The following is a 17,641-nucleotide window of genomic DNA, read 5'->3' on the forward strand; positions in this document are numbered from 1 at the left end:
GAAAATTATTGTATTGAGTGTGTTTTAGTCTCATCTTTGAGCCATTTCCTTTATCATTTGATTATGAATTTTGTAGTTTCATTTTTTTTTTAATTTTAATTTAGGCAGCCCTGGCTCATTGTTTCTTGTCTTGCCATAGACAGTTATTCAGTAATCTCTCTGTGCTTTTAAAAGGATTTTCATCAAATTCGTAAGGTATAGATAAACTAGATGGCTGTACGAATTCAGAACTTGCCCAAGAAAAAGTTTGGTGAAGCCCAGTTTACTTTTAGTTGCCCAGCATGGTGGCATTCGAATGGACAGCAAATTCCAGAGTCTTTATCAAAGAATGTAAGCTTTAAAGTGGACTCTCCACCCCAACTTTATCACAAAGAAAAGCATTTACGTCTTCAAGTCCTGGACCAAGAATCATCTTCAACTCAATCAGTTGGTCAATCTCGCAATGAATGGGCGCTGTTGGGGGAGCCAGTTCACTAGATCAATGCATTTCGTCTAAATCTGGTATATACGTTTAGTTGGATAAATTTGTTTGCATTATATTCTTTATTTTTTTCCTCTCCTTACCTGTAAAGCATAGACTACTACAAATTGCAAAATGAGATGCAAGGAAAAGAAAAGGACGTGAAAGGGGAAAAAGGATAATGGGGATTTTTGTTTCTTTTTTCCCTCCCCCATGAAACAAAATTTATGTAGTTCCTGTTAAATGTGAACTCTATGATTCATTCCTGACATATGTTTGAAGCTCAATAATTTAGTTTCTATTCTATAGAGATCTTTCTCTTTGCATTGAGAACTTTAAAATTAGTTCGGTTTTTTTATATTCTCTTTAGAAGGACATGTCTCCTTTTGTTATTCTTATGAATTTGCTTACTTTCTCCCACTTTATTCCTGAAAATATCTTATGTTAAAAAGTCATTTTCTGTCTTTTTTTGGGATTCTGACTGCTGGTTGCTGTGATCGGTTAATGCATTCACTAAATCAAGACCCTAATTTTGATCATTTATCTCTTTTATAAATTAAGACTGTTAAGGGGAATCTATACTAGTTCAATAGTTCTCATGTTGAAAGTTGCATCTTTGAACATCTTTTCTCTTATATTCATAGTTGCATTTGTCATTTTCTTGATTTTCTATGCTTTATGATTGTAGCTGATCTGGTTAGTGGTTACCTTACCTGAATATTGGAAATCAATATCAAATTAATTAGTTATTGTTCCATGTACTCAGGTGAAGATGAAGGTTGTGGGAAGGGTGCCGAAGGCAGAATGAAGCCAGTTTTCTTGTTTAGTAGTCCAGAAATTGCACTTAATTTTTCACAAACTGAAAATAGTCACTCGGTGGTAAGTGAAATCTTTTTTTTTTTTTTTTTGTTTAAAGGTTTTAAGATATTCAGCGTGTAAATTCATGTTTTTTTTTTTAATTTCAGGCTTGTGCTCCTCTCCCTATGCTGATAATTACTTTGGTGGACTATTTACCCTATATGGACTGCAGACTGTTGTAAGTTTTTGTTGATTACATCTTGTTTGTTTGCTGCCATCTGCAGGCACATTTGTGCCATGCAGTTGTTTTTATGTAGGAAAGATTGTGTACCCATTGGAGCATGTGATTTCTACAAGATGTTCATATGTTGCAAATAATAGGTATTATTTGTTGAAGGAATTTTTCTACTTGATTATGGTATGTTAATTGTTTTGCAATTTACTGTGTTAATGCCAGTTTTCATTCCTAATTCATGACTCTGATGGGCAAGATGCATTTTAATCCTTTTAAAGTGATGATTTGAGCCTCATTTTCTCTTGTTTATGTTCTTTCCTGTTTTATGGTAAGCATAGTGTTGTCCCAAAATAGTCCAAGAGGGGGTGAATTGACTTTAACAATTTTTCGCCCTTGCTTGTAGCCTAATGAAAAATTGTGGCTTTGTTCAACTAGGTGTTTCTATGTAAAATAAAAGTAATATGTGCTTCAACAATGTGTTCCTAAGTTTCAATTCAAGCCTCAATCAATTTATATGGCAATATCTAACAAAACATTTATTATACAATATACAACTAATTTCTCAAGTCACTCAAAATGTCAACAAATTTATCAACTCAATCTATTTAACCAACATTCAATATCATGTATATGAGGAAAATTTAAAATTGCACAAAAGTAAGGAAGTAAGGGTTAGAGAAATCAAACACAAGGATTTTTATAGTGGTTCGGCTTAACTAGCCTACATCCACTCTCTCAAAGAACCCTCTTTGAGTTTTCTCTTCACTATTTGCTCTTTTGAAGGCAAGAGACCAAAAGCCTTTTACAATTTCTCAACACCAAGCTTTTACACCAAGGTAGCTTGAAACCTTCACAAGTGCTATCACAAGCACTTTCTCTCTCAAGCTTCAATTGGTGTTTGTACAACCTCTCTTGAATGCAATTCAATATTTCAACACTCACTCTTACTCAATACAAATCAAACTATAAAGAAGAGATGAGTTGATTTGCCAATGGTAGCTCAAAATCTTTAAAGCTCTTGAATGAAAGTAATAAATGAAAAATCAATGTTGGAGTTCAAATGTTAGCTTTCATCAAATTGAAATGAAGTAAGGATGGTGTATTTATAGTCCCAAATCATTTTAGACCGCTTGAAACCCTTTTGAACGTTATACACACCGCCCAAGACAAAATAGCCGTTATTTTGTCCTTTTGCGCAAGTTGAGCAAAATTTCTAATAAATTAGCAAACTAATGAAATGTTAGTAGCAGTCAGTAAACTGGTTAGTAAACTAATGTTTTTAGCAAACACATTAACAAACCGAAAATTTTAGCAAACCAGTTAGGAAACTAAGTCAACAGCTGCATGTCTCAACTTGCAATGCAAAATGATTTAGACCTTTAAAAATTGTTTCAATAGTTGTGTTCAAGGTCATGATGAGAAAGAGTAATAATAAAATAAATTTTCATTTTTAAGCTCCATATGACTAAATTCTCATCCATTCTTTTTCACACAAGACCTAAGACTCTAACACTATGCTTTTCATACCTTTGCTTTGAGTCTTGATTTCCATAGCCTTTTTCTCATTTTGGATTTGTCTTGAAATATCTTTGAGTATCCTTTTTCCTTAGATACAACTTCAAAGGTTCTTTATGCATAAGGCAAAGAATCTACACATCACTTTAAGGTTAGGTTAGATAGATTCTCTTTGAGTTTTGTTATCATCAAAATCAATGCTCATTTTGAGCTACACGGGGTCAACAATCTCCCTTTTGATGATGACAAAACTCAATCAATCAATCAAAAATAAAAGTGTGTGAGAATTTATGTGAGTATGTAAATCCAAGTATAGTATACCGAAAATGCTCCCCCTAAATATATGCATATAAAATCCAAGAAATCCATTTTCTGTACATAAGCTCCCCCTGAATTTATGCTATAAAACATATTCACACTTCACAAGTATATCCAGCAACACAAGTATCATCACATATATATATCACCACACTTCACAAGTATATATGTCAACACATTTCCATATCAACACATATTCACATATCCATAACCATTCTCCCCCTTTTTGTCATCAATCAAAAAGGAAACAGGAGAAAGTACCCAAAAAGAATCATGTGAGCCAAAATGTAAATGCAGTAAGATAGACAGTAGCAAACTAAAAACCAATATCAGCAAACAGACTAGTAAACTAAATATGCAATCAGTAAACTAAAAATCCAGATGAGATGCTATTTAAGTCTTTTACTCCTGCGAGTGGATTTTGAAGGCACCATTTTCTTCCTAGGCAGTTTAATAACAGGGGCCGGAGGTGCTTGGTCAGCCACTTGATCATCTTTCTCGGCCTCATCGTCTTCAGAAGGGGGTTCAAGAGCAGCAGCTAACGTCTGATAGGGATTGGACATGGTGGACTTGTACCTTTTCTTACCTTTCTTGGCTGCAGGGACAGCAGCTGCAGATAGCTGAGTTTGAGCACTAGCTTGGTGGTCTTTGAAAGAAGGTTCCCGATGTCGTAGTAGAACAAAGCAGCTAGCCTCAACCGTGGAGCAGGTGGAGGTTCAACAACTTGTTCAGATTCTAGAACCTTTTCACCTTCCTTTGGTAACTCACTTTCAGCTTCTACAACCTTGTTACCATCAAGTTCAGTAGGTACATCAGCTGTAGGACCAATCTCAGGTTCAAGGACCTGGTCACTAGCATGCTCATCATGGGCATCCACTACAGGTTCAAGTTCAGCTTCAGCAACTTGACCACTTTCACATGCCATATCAGCAGGAGACTCTTCAACTTTGTTGCTTTCTCCCTTATCAGCAGAAACCTGAGTAGCAGCCTCAACTTTAGTTGGAGCTCCAATTTCCTTGGCCTGCTGAAGAGCCATAATCAGCTTCTTTAACTCCTCATTTTGAGTGAGCAGGTGACTCACTTTATAGTCAACCACATCCACAAATTTTCTGAGAATGTCAAGGGACTGATTTGTTGAACTAAAATGTTCATTAACAGTAGCTTTTATCCCTTGAATTTCATTCAAACCTTCACTAGCGTAACTGTAATCAACTTTAGCAGAGGAGGAACCACCCTTTTCAAATCTTGTCTTTCTCCCATCAGTGTCTGAATGTATTTCTCTAAGCACTATCAAGTCAGCCCTAGAGCTTTCCTTAGTGACATTCACCTTTAGCTCTTTAAACACAGCAGTTAACAAATGTGCATAAGGCAGTTTTCCAATCCCATAGGCTTTGCACATGTTTTTGAAAATTAAGTAAGCTAGATTCAACCTAACTTTATTCACAATGTGCCACATAATACACATGTCCAAGTGACTTAGATAGCCATAACTGCCAGATTTCGGACAGAACACATAGTTCACCATACTGTGAATAATTTTGATATGCTGGAGGGCTTTGCATCGTGGATTTCTCATTTTTGGCGGTGTTAGCAGGAACACCTCATTTTCAAACTCAACCAGATGAATCCTCGCTACTCTAGCAACATCCTTATGTGTGGAAATTCTATTTCCATCATTGGGCAATTTTAAAGCCGTGGCTATCGTTCAATGAAACACTATATGTATTTGTATTCAAAATTACTTCAAATCGATCCTCATCATCAACAATTCTCATGGTTCTATAAAACTCTTGAACAAGCCTAGGGTAGTACTCATTCGCACATTCACATACATCCAACCATCCTTGAAACTCAAAAAGCTCTTTAAATTGAAAGTTTACCTGATTAAAGTTCTCCCATTTGATGAATTTGCAATCCAACAGTGCTTTATCCACTGAACCCGAAAGTTTTTCGATACCCATTTTTCTTTTGGCATCCATCCCTTGCTTCTGTACTGTCTTTTTCTTTTCTGGTGTCGATTTAGGGGATTCGACACCCTTGGACGAGTGAGAAGACTTACTAGCTGATTTTGATTTCGGCACATTTTGCTTTCCTTTCATTTTCTTCCGCAATGCCGCGATAGGAACATCGTCGGAGGCTGACGAGGAAGATGAAGCAGCTGCAACAACAGGGGATTTTCGTTTGGTGCGAGCCATTGAAACAAAAATGAAATCGGGTAATGGTGGTTCGGGGAGTGAAGAGAGGAAGAGGAAAGGAAACTTGAGATTTTTGGTGAGTTAGGGTATGTTTCGCCGGATAGAGGTATCGGGTATGGTTTGGGAGGTGTCGGAAATCGAAACAGTGGAGAGAGAGAAAGCGTGGAGGTTTCGTGTGGCAGAGGGTTTAAGTCCTCTTGAGTCCCGCGCTTTTCATTTTCACTGTACTTTCAACTGAACCTGTTTTTCCCTTTTTTTTTTTTTACTTTAGTTTGCATTTCAAACAAGTCTACCTATACCTATATGCACAAATAAACATTTCTACATGTCTGACACATTACTGAGAGTATGATATCAAATGTGGAAAGATAAATGCATTGGTGAACACGTAGAAAACTTCAAGAACAATCACTTTTTGGTTTGAAATTGGAACAGTACATGATATAGCAAACTAATTTTAGCCACGCAATATTAGTATACAACTTAGTAAACTAATTTCACGAGTACACAAATAGGTTAGCTAATATTCTTTAAAGATTTTTCAGCAAACTAATATCACAGCAGATCAGTTACACATTCAATAAAATGAAGATACATGAAGTTATTATGACTTAGATTTCAAGCAAGTGATTCACACATACCAATTTCCCTTCTAATTCTACAAAAGGTTTCTTCATTAAGAGGCTTTGTAAAAATGTCAGCAAGTTGATTTTCAGAGGCAACAAACTCTATTTTGATATTTCCATTTTGAACATGATCTCTAATAAAATGATGTGTAATCTCAATATGTTTAGTTCTTGAATGTTGGACTGGATTTTCGATCAAGTTTATGGCACTTGTGTTGTCACACCTAATAGGAACAAGATTATATTTTAAACCAAAATCTTCCAATTGTTGTTTCATCCATAAAATTTGAGCAACGCAACTACCAAAGACTATATATTCCGCTTTAGTCAGTAGATAAAGCTATCAAGTTTGTTTCTTCGTACAACAAACTAGTGCAAGACCAAGAAATTGACAAGTACCTGAAGTACTTTTTCTATCTAGTCTACTTCCAGCAAAATCAGAGTCACTATAGCCAACAAGATTAAATGATTCACATTTTGGATACCATAAACCAATTGATTGTGAGCCAATGAGATATCTAAAAATCCTTTTAACTGCACTTAGATGGGATTCTTTTGGACATGATTGAAATCTTGCACACAAGCAAACACTAAAGTGTATGTCTGGCCTAGATGCAGTAAGATACAAAAGAGAGCCAATCATACCTCTATAAAGCTTGGTATCTACTTCTTTACCTATTTCATCACCGTCCATTTTAATTGTTGAACTCATAGGAGTGCCCATGCTCTTCAAATTTTCCATCTTAAATTTCTTTAGCATATCCTTGATATATTTTGATTGATTTATGAAGATGCCATCTTTCATTTGTTTAATTTGAAGTCCAAGGAAGAATGTGAGCTCACCCATCATGCTCATTTCAAATTCATTCTGCATAATCTTAGAAAATTTCTTGCAAAGAGATTCGTTAGTAGCACCAAAAATTATATCATCAACATAAATTTGCACAATGAGCATATCATTATGATGCTTCTTAACAAAAAGTGTTGTATCCACTTTGCCTCTTTGAAAATCATTTTGTAAAAGAAATTTACTAAGCCTTTCATACCATGCTCTAGGAGCTTGCTTTAAACCATATAAGGCTTTAGTAAGTTTATAAACATGATTTGGATGCTCATGATTTTCAAAGCCTGGAGGTTGTGCAACATACACTTCCTCATCAATATAACCATTTAAAAATGCACTCTTGACATCCATTTGATAAAGCATAAAGTCCTTGAAACATGCAAAGGCACACAACATTCTAATAGCTTCAATTCTAGCAACCGGAGCAAAGGTTTCATCAAAATCAATCCCTTCCTCTTGGTTGTAGCCTTGAGCCACCAGTCTAGCTTTGTTCCTAACAACATTGCCTTTTTCATCCATTTTGTTTCTAAAAACCCATTTAGTGCCGATAATTGAATGATCTTTTGGTCTAGGCACTAAATTCCAAACTTTATTTCTCTCAAATTGATTTAGTTCTTCTTGCATAGCAAGAATCCAACTTTCATCATTTTGAGCATCTTCAAAACATTTAGGTTCAATTTGTGAAACAAAAGCAACATTACCAAAATATCTTCTCAATTGTGCTCTAGTCATCATCCTTTGAGATGGATCATCAATAATGTCTTCTTGAGGATGGTTTCTATGGAATCTCCATTCTTTAGGTAAATCTTCATGTTGGGGCTCATTTACTTGTAATTCTTCCAAATTTGGCATTTCTTCATTAATTTGATCTTCATTGGCATCATGGACATCTTTGTAGTTTCTCCTTGAGTTTCCTCATCTTTGTCATCAACTTGTTCTATTTCTTGACTTGATATTATATTTTCTTTTCCAAAAATCTGCTCATTATTATCATCACAAGCATTTTTCCTTCTAATAGAAGGGTTAGTCTCATCAAACAAAACATGAATAGTTTCCTCAATAACCAAACTTCTTCTATTGAACACTCTATAGGCTCTACTCTTTGTTGAATACCCAAGAAAGATTCCTTCATCGGATTTAGCATCAAATTTCTTTAAGTTATCCTTCTTGTTATTTAAAACATAGCACTTACAACCAAATGCTTTGAAATATGAGATATTTGGTTTTCTTCCTTTCCAAAGCTCATAAGGGGTCTTTTTCAAAATTGGTCTAATCAAAACTCTATTCAACACATAACAAGATGTATTAACAGCTTCAGCCCAAAAGTACTTTGGCAAATTATTTTCACTCAACATAGTTCTAGTCATTTCTTGCAAAGTTCTATTTTTCCTTTCTACTACCCCATTTTGTTGTGGTGTTCTAGGAGCTGAAAAATTATGATTGATTCCATATTTATCACAATATTTCTCAAACAAATGGTTTTCAAATTCAGTTCCATGGTCACTTCTTATAGATGAGATGCAAAAGCCTTTTTCATTTTGAACCATTTTACTAAACGAGGTGAATTTTTCAAAAGTTTCATCTTTGTGAGCAAGGAAAAATGTCCATGTATATCTTGAATAGTCATCAACAATAACTAAAGCATATGATTTTCCACCAAGACTAGTAGGAGTTACAGGTCCAAACAAATCAAGATGAAGCAATTCTAATGGCCTAGTGGTAGACACAATGTTCTTAGATTTAAAAGATGCTCTAGTATGCTTTCCTAGTGCACATGCTCTACATTGAAATTCATTTTCATAATTAATCTTAGGAAGACCATTAACAAGTTCCTTCTTAGACAATTTTGAAAGTGTATGCATGCTTGCATGACCTAGTCTTCTATGCCACAAATAGCTTGAGTTATCAAGAGATACTAGACATGTACCATGATTAGTTTCAAAATTTTTCATGTCAAGCAAGTAAACATTATTGGATCTATTGGCAATGAACAATGTGTCATTTTCTAAGTTATTGATTGTACATAGGGAAGAAGTAAATTTTACCTCAAAGCCTTTATCACAAAGTTAGCTTACACTTAGCAAGTTGTATTTCAGTCCTTCAACAAGCGACACATCTTCAATACAAGGTTTGGTTCCAATTGTGCCATTTCCAATTATTTTTCCTTTTCCTTTATCTCCAAATTTTACATATCCTCCATCTTTCATTGCAATTTCTGAAAACTTGTCCTTTTCACTACCATGTGCTTTGAACAACCACTATCTATATACCATTTATCACTTTCCTTCATCCCTTTGCAACAAACCTGAAATTTAATCATTTAGCTTTAGGTACCCAAGCAACTTTGGGTCCTTGGGGGTTAGTGACCTTAGGTAAGGTTCCCTTTGGTACCCATACCTTCTTCACCTTAAAATGACCTTTCCTAAGTGCACAAGAGCTAGTCATATGACCTCTTTTATTGCAATAATAACATGTAACATTAGGCAAGGAAGATGTAGATGCTTTAATGAAATGATTCTTATACTTGTCATAGTTCATGAAACCATTAAAACCAATTCCATATTTTTCACTCGAAATTCTTTGGTTTCCAAGAAGTGCATCTAGAGTTTCTTTTCCTTTTGTAAATTTTGCCAAATCATTTGTCAAAGACTCTACTTTAGCTTCAAGAACTTTATTTTTCTCAATGAGCATTTCACAAGTATCTTTTGAGATTTTCAACTCTAAATCTAGTTCTTTAAACATGGCAATTTGTCCTTTGTAAAATTCATTTTCTTTATGCACATTGGACATGGCAATATTTTGTGATCTCAATGATTCAATCTCTAAATTCATTTTAGTGCACTTTCTCTTGTAATTTCTATACTCATCATATACTCTAGCAAATGCAAGTTCAAGTTCTTCTACATTAGGAGATTCATAAGAGTTTACCTCATTGTCACTTTCTTCTTCCTTTTGTGAACTTTCGACTTTCTCTTCAAGTGCCATCATATAAAGAAGAGCAGCCTCTTTGTCACTTGATTCATCATTTGAAGATTCTTCACTGTTGCTCCATACTACTTTCATAGCTTTCTTGCTACTATCTTCTTTTCCTTTCTTCTTTTTGAGCAATGGACATTTGGGCTTGATATGTCCAGGTTTGTGACACTCATAACATACAATTTCTTCTTTTGAATCTCTGAAGTGTTTATCCTTGGGAGTATACTTTTTCAAGAATTTCTTGTATTTGCTTCCTCCTTTCTTGAAAGCTCTTTTAAATTTTCTTGCAAGCATAGCCATTTCATCATCATCTTCACTCGAAGCACTTGAGTTGTCACTTGAGTCAACTTTGAAAGCAACTCCTTTCTTCTTATCTTCATCCTTATTTGACTTGAGAGCAATGCTTTTCTTCTTCTTTTGGTCATTTTCAACTTCATCCTTCTTGTATACCATCTCATGTGCAATGAGAGAACCAATGAGTTCATCATAGGTGAATGTTTTGAAATCTTTGGTATCTTGGATAACTGTTGTCTTTGCTTCCCAAGACTTTGGAAGTGATCTAAGAATTTTCTTCACAAGTTCAGCTTCCTCAAATCTTTTACCAAGTGCTTTGAGAAGATTTACAAGATCAGTAAACCTTGTACTCATATCCGCAATTGATTCTCCTGGCCTCATTTCAAACAACTCATAATCTCGAATCAGAAGGTTTGCTTTGGACTCTTTAACAACATCAGTTCCTTCATAAGTCACTTCAAGCTTATCCCAAATTTCCTTAGCAGATTGACATCCTGAAACACGATTGTATTCATTAAGGTCAAGTGAGCAATGCAAAATATTAATAGCTTTAGCATTTATAGAGATTTTCTTCCAATCATTGTCATCATATTCATCTTCATGTTTTGGAACTTTTGTAGTTCCAGTACCATTCTTTTAAGGAACATGTGGACCATTTTTAATAATTCTCCATGCATCAATATCTACAGATTGTATGAAATTTCTCATTCTTACTTTCCAAAATGAATAATTAGTGCCATTGAAAAGTGGTGGTCTAGTGATTGAGTAGCCTTCAACTAAAGGTGCAGGTATACCGGCAGTATTACTAGATGAACTAGCCATTATGGATCACTCTAAGGTTGTAATACCCTAAGCAAGAGAGTCAGGCTCTGATACCAATTTGTTGTCCCAAAATAGTCCAAGAGGGGGGGTGAATTGGACTTTAATAATTTTTCGGCCCTTGCTTGTAGCCTAATGAAAAATTGTGGCTTTGTTTAACTAAGTGTTTCTCTATGTAAAATAAAAGTAATATGTGCTTCAACAATGTGTTCCTAAGTTTCAATTCAAGCCTCAATCAATTTATATGGCAATATCTAACAAAGCATTTATCATACAATATACAACCAATTTCTCAAGTCACTCAAAATGTCAACAAATTTATCAACTCAATCTATTTAACCAACATTCAATATCATGTATATGAGGGAAAATTTAAAATTGCACAAAAGTAAGGAAGTAAGGGTTAGAGAAATCAAACACAAGGATTTTTATAGTGGTTCGGCTTAACTAACCTACATCCACTCTCTCAAAGAACCATCTTTGAGTCTTCTCTTCACTATTTGCTCTTTTGAAGGCAAGAGACCAAAAGCCTTTTACAATTTCTCAACACCAAGCTTTTACACCAAGGTAGCTTGAAACCTTCACAAGTGCTATCACAAGCACTTTCTCTCTCAAGCTTCAATAGGTGCTTGTACAACCTCTCTTGAATGCAATTCAATATTTCAACACTCACTCTTACTCAATACAAATCAAACTATAAAGAAGAGATGAGTTGATTTGCCAATGGTAGCTCAAAATCTTTAAAGCTCTTGAATGAAAGCAATAAATGAAAAATCAATGTTGGAGTTCAAATGTTAGCTTTCATCAAATTGAAATGAAGTAAGGAAGGTGTATTTATAGTCCCAAATCATTTTAGACCGTTTGAAACCCTTTTGGAACGTTATACACACTGCCCAAGACAAAATAGCCGTTATTTTGTCATTTTGTGCGAAGTTGAGCAGCTCTGATAAATTAGCAAACTAATGAAATTTTAGTAGCGGTCAGTAAACTAGTTAGTAAACTAATGTTTTTAGCAAACACATTAGCAAACATAATTAGCAAACCAGTTAGGAAACTAAGTCAACAGCTGCATGTCTCAACTTGTAATGCAAAATGATTTAGACCTTTAAAAAATGTTTCAATAGTTGTGTTCAAGGTCATGATGAGAAAGAGTAATCAGAAAATAAATTTTCATTTTTGAGCTCCATATGACTAAATTCTCATCCATTCTTTTTCACACAAGACCTAAGACTCTAACACTATGCTTTTCATACCTTTGCTTTGAGTCTTGATTTCCATAGTCTTTTTCTCATTTTGGATTTGTCTTGAAATACCTTTGAGTATCCTTTTTCCTTAGATACAACTTCAAAGGTTCTTTATGCATAAGGCAAAGAATCTACACATCACTTTAAGGTTAGGTTAGATAGATTCTCTTTGAGTTTTGTTATCATCAAAATTAATGCTCATTTTGAGCTACACGGGGTCAACACATAGTTTTCTTTTTATGTTGTAAGTATCTTTGTGAACTGACCAGATTCAGCCTCCACTGGGTTCTCAGATGGCTGGGATGACAACAGCACGAGTACCTCTGCCCCTTGATCTTGCTGATGATGGGCCCATTTATGTTAATGCAAAACAGTACCATGGAATTCTAAGGAGGAGACGATTACGGTCAAAGCTAGAGGCTCGGAACAAGCTTGTAAAACGTCGAAAGGTACATATAATCTGCATGTATTATTAGGGCGTTAATTATGTTGGAGAGTTTGCATATATTCTGGAAAATCTTATTGTGTTGCTATTATTTTATAGCCAATATTATTTGATCCCTTGTTTGGAAGAAAAATCTCAGTGCTAATAATAATAATGGCAGTATTTTTCTTTATGTAACGATCCACTTACTGAGCTACTGGATGAATGCAGCCATATCTTCATGAGTCTCGGCATCTGCATGCATTAAATAGAGTTAGGGGATCTGGTGGACGCTTTCTCAGCACAAAAAAGCTCCAGCAGTCTGATCCAACTTCCACTAGTAAAATGCATGTTGTCCCTAACGGTGATGTAACAACCCAAAAATTTAAAATAATAATAATAATAATAATAAATAAATAAATAAAATTTAATTTAGTAAATGAAAATAAAATAATTAAATTTTCCTAGACTATATTTATTTTTATCATTATTAGAATTTTATCAAATTTTAACAAAATAAAAATTATTTTTGGACCTAATTGTAAAACGCCTAATTTGAAAAACGCAGCAGACCCCCCCCCCAACTCTCCTTCTCTTTCTCCCCGACTCTCTTCCTCCCTCCCGTTTTCTTCTTGCCGGCAAGGGACCCACTGCCGGTGACCACCTGGGCGACTTCAGCGTGGCCGGGCGACCACCAGGGACAAGGAACGGCGACGGAAGATGGCGGCGGCGACGAGAATAGAAGAGAGAGAGAGCGCGACGGCGAGATCACCCAAGGCCGTTTTCGGCCATCTCCGACGACGAGAAGGCACGGGACGCCGGCAGCAAGCGTCTGGCAGCACTGGGTTCCTCGTCCGACCAAGACTCGCCGGTTTTAATGGAGTTTTCCGGCAAGAAACGAAGAGAGAGAAAGAGGAGAGAGAAAATGATGGCAGTGGCTTTCCGGCCACTTTTCCGGCGATCCGACCGTCGGATTGGAAATCTGAGGCCACCGATGGACTCAGGACGACGAGATCTTCGAGATAGGACTGGTCCCGCTCCGATTGGACACCATTTGAAAAAGGCGATAATCGGACGGTCCAGATCGCTTAGTGAGATTTTCGAACTTTTTCGATTCCCAAAATTTAAAAATAATTTTAGGATAATTATTAACAAAATTTGGACTTAAATTAGGTGCGATCGGATCGAGGATAGCTCACCGGCGTCGGGACTGCATTTTCAGCCAGATCCGGCTGCCCGACGGCCCGTCTCAGAACGTGGTCAATATTACAGTCAATCCTAGCATTTTCAGACGTTCTGGACGCGTTTCAGGTGTCAGAATTGGCATAGGTAAACCCAAACTCCAAGTTGCTCGTTTTCGGCTAATATCGATTTAGAATAAAATTCATAAAATATTCGTGGATTATCGAAAAATTATAATTCCTTTTGCAATAGCTTAGTAATATTGCTAAGGACCGCGGGGCAAAGTTTTAGAATTTTTAGAGCTTATTTGGGCAGTTTTTGCAAAAATGGTCAATTATAGGGACTAAATTGAAATTTTACATATTGTGACGGATGATTGATTTGATGGGCCCAGGAGGGGCTGTGTGATGTGATTGAGTTGTGGATATATGGATTGTGAGTATAGAAGTGTGTTTTGAGCCCTTTTGCAGGTTGGGTAGGTCCTAGGTATAGGGGAGACTCTGCCGGAATTTCGACACGACTTAGGACGTATTGGTCTTTTTCTTTGTTTGTATTGAGTCAGATTTATTAAATGATTGTAATAAAATTGTCAGGTGAGCCGGGACAGCCTTCTTCCTCCGCCCAGCCGCCACAGTGATTGTCGTAAAGTCTGTGAGTAAAATATTAATTTTAATTATAATTTCGATATTATTATATGTTCAGCATGCCCATGCATCACTTATATGCATATAATTATGTATTTAAACTCTAGGCACGATTTATATTGCATTAATAACTGTTAAAGTGCCATGAATGTTGTTGCGGTAATTTGGAGCAGTGTGCGTGCGTTGGCGTGCGTGTGATGTGGTGTGGACTATGGATAGGACGGGTAGTCACGGCTTGAGTTCTTCGCTGGGACCCGATCCTTCGAGGGGTAGTCACGGCTTGAGTTCTTCGCTGGGACCCTCGATTTGGTTATTAAGTGGAAGTCCGAGCTGAGTTCTTCGCTGGCACCAGGTTGGATTTAAGAGAGCTATATAGGGGATCAGCTCCCATATATTATGATTGATGCTACAGGGTGCGTGAGTGCTCCAAATTACCTTTTTGATGCTATGATGTGAATTTATTGCTGATGTTGCATTAGTTTTAGATAGTTATAGAGATTATGGTTAAAATTGATATTTTACTCTCTGAGTCGAACGCTCACTCCTGTTCAAAAATTTTTACAGGCCACAGGAGGATATTTTATTCTGGGTTAACCTGCTTTTCTACTTCGCAGGTTGTTTATCAATATTTGTGTAATTTTATTTACTCCTAGAATTTTCACATGTGTTAGCAGTAATTATTTGAATTTGGTCTGTAATATTATTATCATGTTAGACCTGTAAACTTAATATTATATGCATGTTTGATGGATTGGATGAGGGAGCTGAGCTCCCATTTCTTTTATGATGCTATGAGTATGTGGAGGGTGAGCTGAGCTCCCCAATTGAGTATTTATTGTGTTTACAGGTCGGGTGAGTCGAAAACTCCCCGTTGGAAAGCCCATTTTATGGCCGGATTCTGTCCGTTTGTTTTCTTGAATCTGGGCCCAAATGGGCCTTAGAGTTGGGTCAATGAACAGTTAGGCTTACTACGGGCCTCGGGGGCTTTAGGCTGGCTCAGGTCCTAGTGCCGGTCCGGCCCATAGGTTGGATCGTGACAGGTGATGCCATTTTCATACAGTCAGAACACCGGTTCTCAAGCCTGGTCGCCCTGCAAACCAATGGGGATCTTATGTGCGGTGAAACCTAGCATTGTGTTTCAATTGTCCGGATGCCATGGTACCGGGCGAGCAATTCATCCTTGGCTTTGTCTATTTACTTGTTATGCTATTACTTTTTGCACTGAAAAGTGCATCAATGACTGAATTGTGCTGGTTGTTTCTACAAGTATTGCGTTTAACTGAAGAGGCTTGCTTTTGGGATTCTACAGCAGTGGTGATCCATCAAATTTACTATTTCTTCATCTTTTTTTAAATATAAAAATATATATTACTTTTATTTACCTTTTAATTAATTCACCCCTTTTTAAATATAAAATATTTTTATTATAATTCTCCTTATCGTTTCATACATTTTTATTATTTATCTTTTCCATTCGCTCCGATATCTTGTCATTCCTAAATGAAAAGGAAAATTACTTGCAAAGCCTAAAAGGATGGCATCCACCATAAAGAACAAAGAGATGATCTAACACCCAGATCCCTAGAACTAGAAGCAAAAGAGAAGCGCAGAAGGTAAGTGCTAAACCAGATTTGCTTGGGTAGTCAACTTTCAAAGTTATATGAAATTAGAACTATGATATCATACAATTCTAGCACTAAAAAATGTTACAATATCACGATTTAACCTATGGGCCGGATCGGCACTAGGACCTGGGTCAGCCTAAAGCCCTCGAGATCCGTAGTAAGCCTAACTATTCCTCAACCCAACTCTAAAGCCCATTTGGGCTCAATTTCAAGAATTCAACCGGACAGAATACGACCATAAAATAGACCATTCAATGGAGAGTTTTTGACTCGCCCGACCTGTAAACACAATATATAATAAATTGGAAAGCTCAACTCACCCACATAATCAAAATGTCATAACTCAAATAGGAGCTTAGCTCCCTCATCCAATCTCATCATGCATACAGTTAATAATTTTACAAGTCCAACGTAACTTTTATAATACAGGCTAAAAATAAAAATAAGTGCTTCCAACACATGCGGAGTCTAAAATTTAACTCAATTGTACAAAATACATTAAATACTATTAATGGACCTGCGAAGAAGAAGAGCAGGTTAGCCACAACAAATAATCCTCCTGTAGCCTGGAAAAATAGATGAACATGAGTGAGCGTTCAACTCAGAGAGTAAAATACCAATTTTAATCATAATCTCTATAACTATCTAAAGCTATTGCACCCTGTGGAGTGAAACGCAACATCGTCATAATTTTCATATCATAATAGCAAAAAGGCAATTTGGAGCACTCACACACCCAATATTGTCAAGCAATACATATATGGGAGCTGATCCTTTATACAGCCCTCTTAATTCAATCGCTGCCAGTGAGTGTCTTTCAAGCCGTGTCTACCCGTCCTGTCCATATCCAATACCATACCACACGTACGCCACGCACACACACTGCTCCAAATTACCACAAACAACATCCATGGCACTTCAACATTTATGAATGCAATATAAAACGTGCCTACTGTTTAACTACATAGATACATATTTATAAGTGATGCATGGACATGTTTGAGCATATAATAATATCGAAATTCCAATTAAAATTAATATTTTACTCACAAACTTGAACTGAGGTCACTGCGGCGGCTGGGCGGAGGAGGAAGGCTGTCCCGGCTCACCTGACAATTTCATTATAATTATTTAATATATTTGACTCAATACAAGTTTAGAAAAGACCAAAGACACCCTAAGTTGTGCTGAAAATCCGGCAGAGTCTCCCCCATACCTATGACCTATCCAACTTGCAAAATGGTTCAAATAACACTTTTAAACTCAACCCATATCTCATCATCATTATATGGCCTCTCCTGAGCCCTCCAAACCAAGCAATAATCACAACATCATACAATTCAATTATAAGACTTCAAAACTAATATTTTTCAAAAACTATCCAAACTACCTTTAAAAATTCTATAAACCTGCCCCGCTGTCCTTAACAATATTATAAGGCT

The 17,641-nt window shown here is 36.2% G+C and overlaps 1 pseudogene; it reads left to right on the forward strand.

Annotated features, from left to right (window-relative positions):
• Positions 1-150: 150 nt before the first annotated feature.
• Positions 151-15,858, forward strand: LOC110635952 (nuclear transcription factor Y subunit A-3-like; annotated as a pseudogene).
• The last annotated feature ends 1,783 nt before the right edge of the window (positions 15,859-17,641 follow it).

The sequence above is a fragment of the Hevea brasiliensis genome, chromosome 4 (genome assembly GCF_030052815.1).
Source record: "Hevea brasiliensis isolate MT/VB/25A 57/8 chromosome 4, ASM3005281v1, whole genome shotgun sequence".
Taxonomy (NCBI): Eukaryota; Viridiplantae; Streptophyta; class Magnoliopsida; order Malpighiales; family Euphorbiaceae; genus Hevea; species Hevea brasiliensis.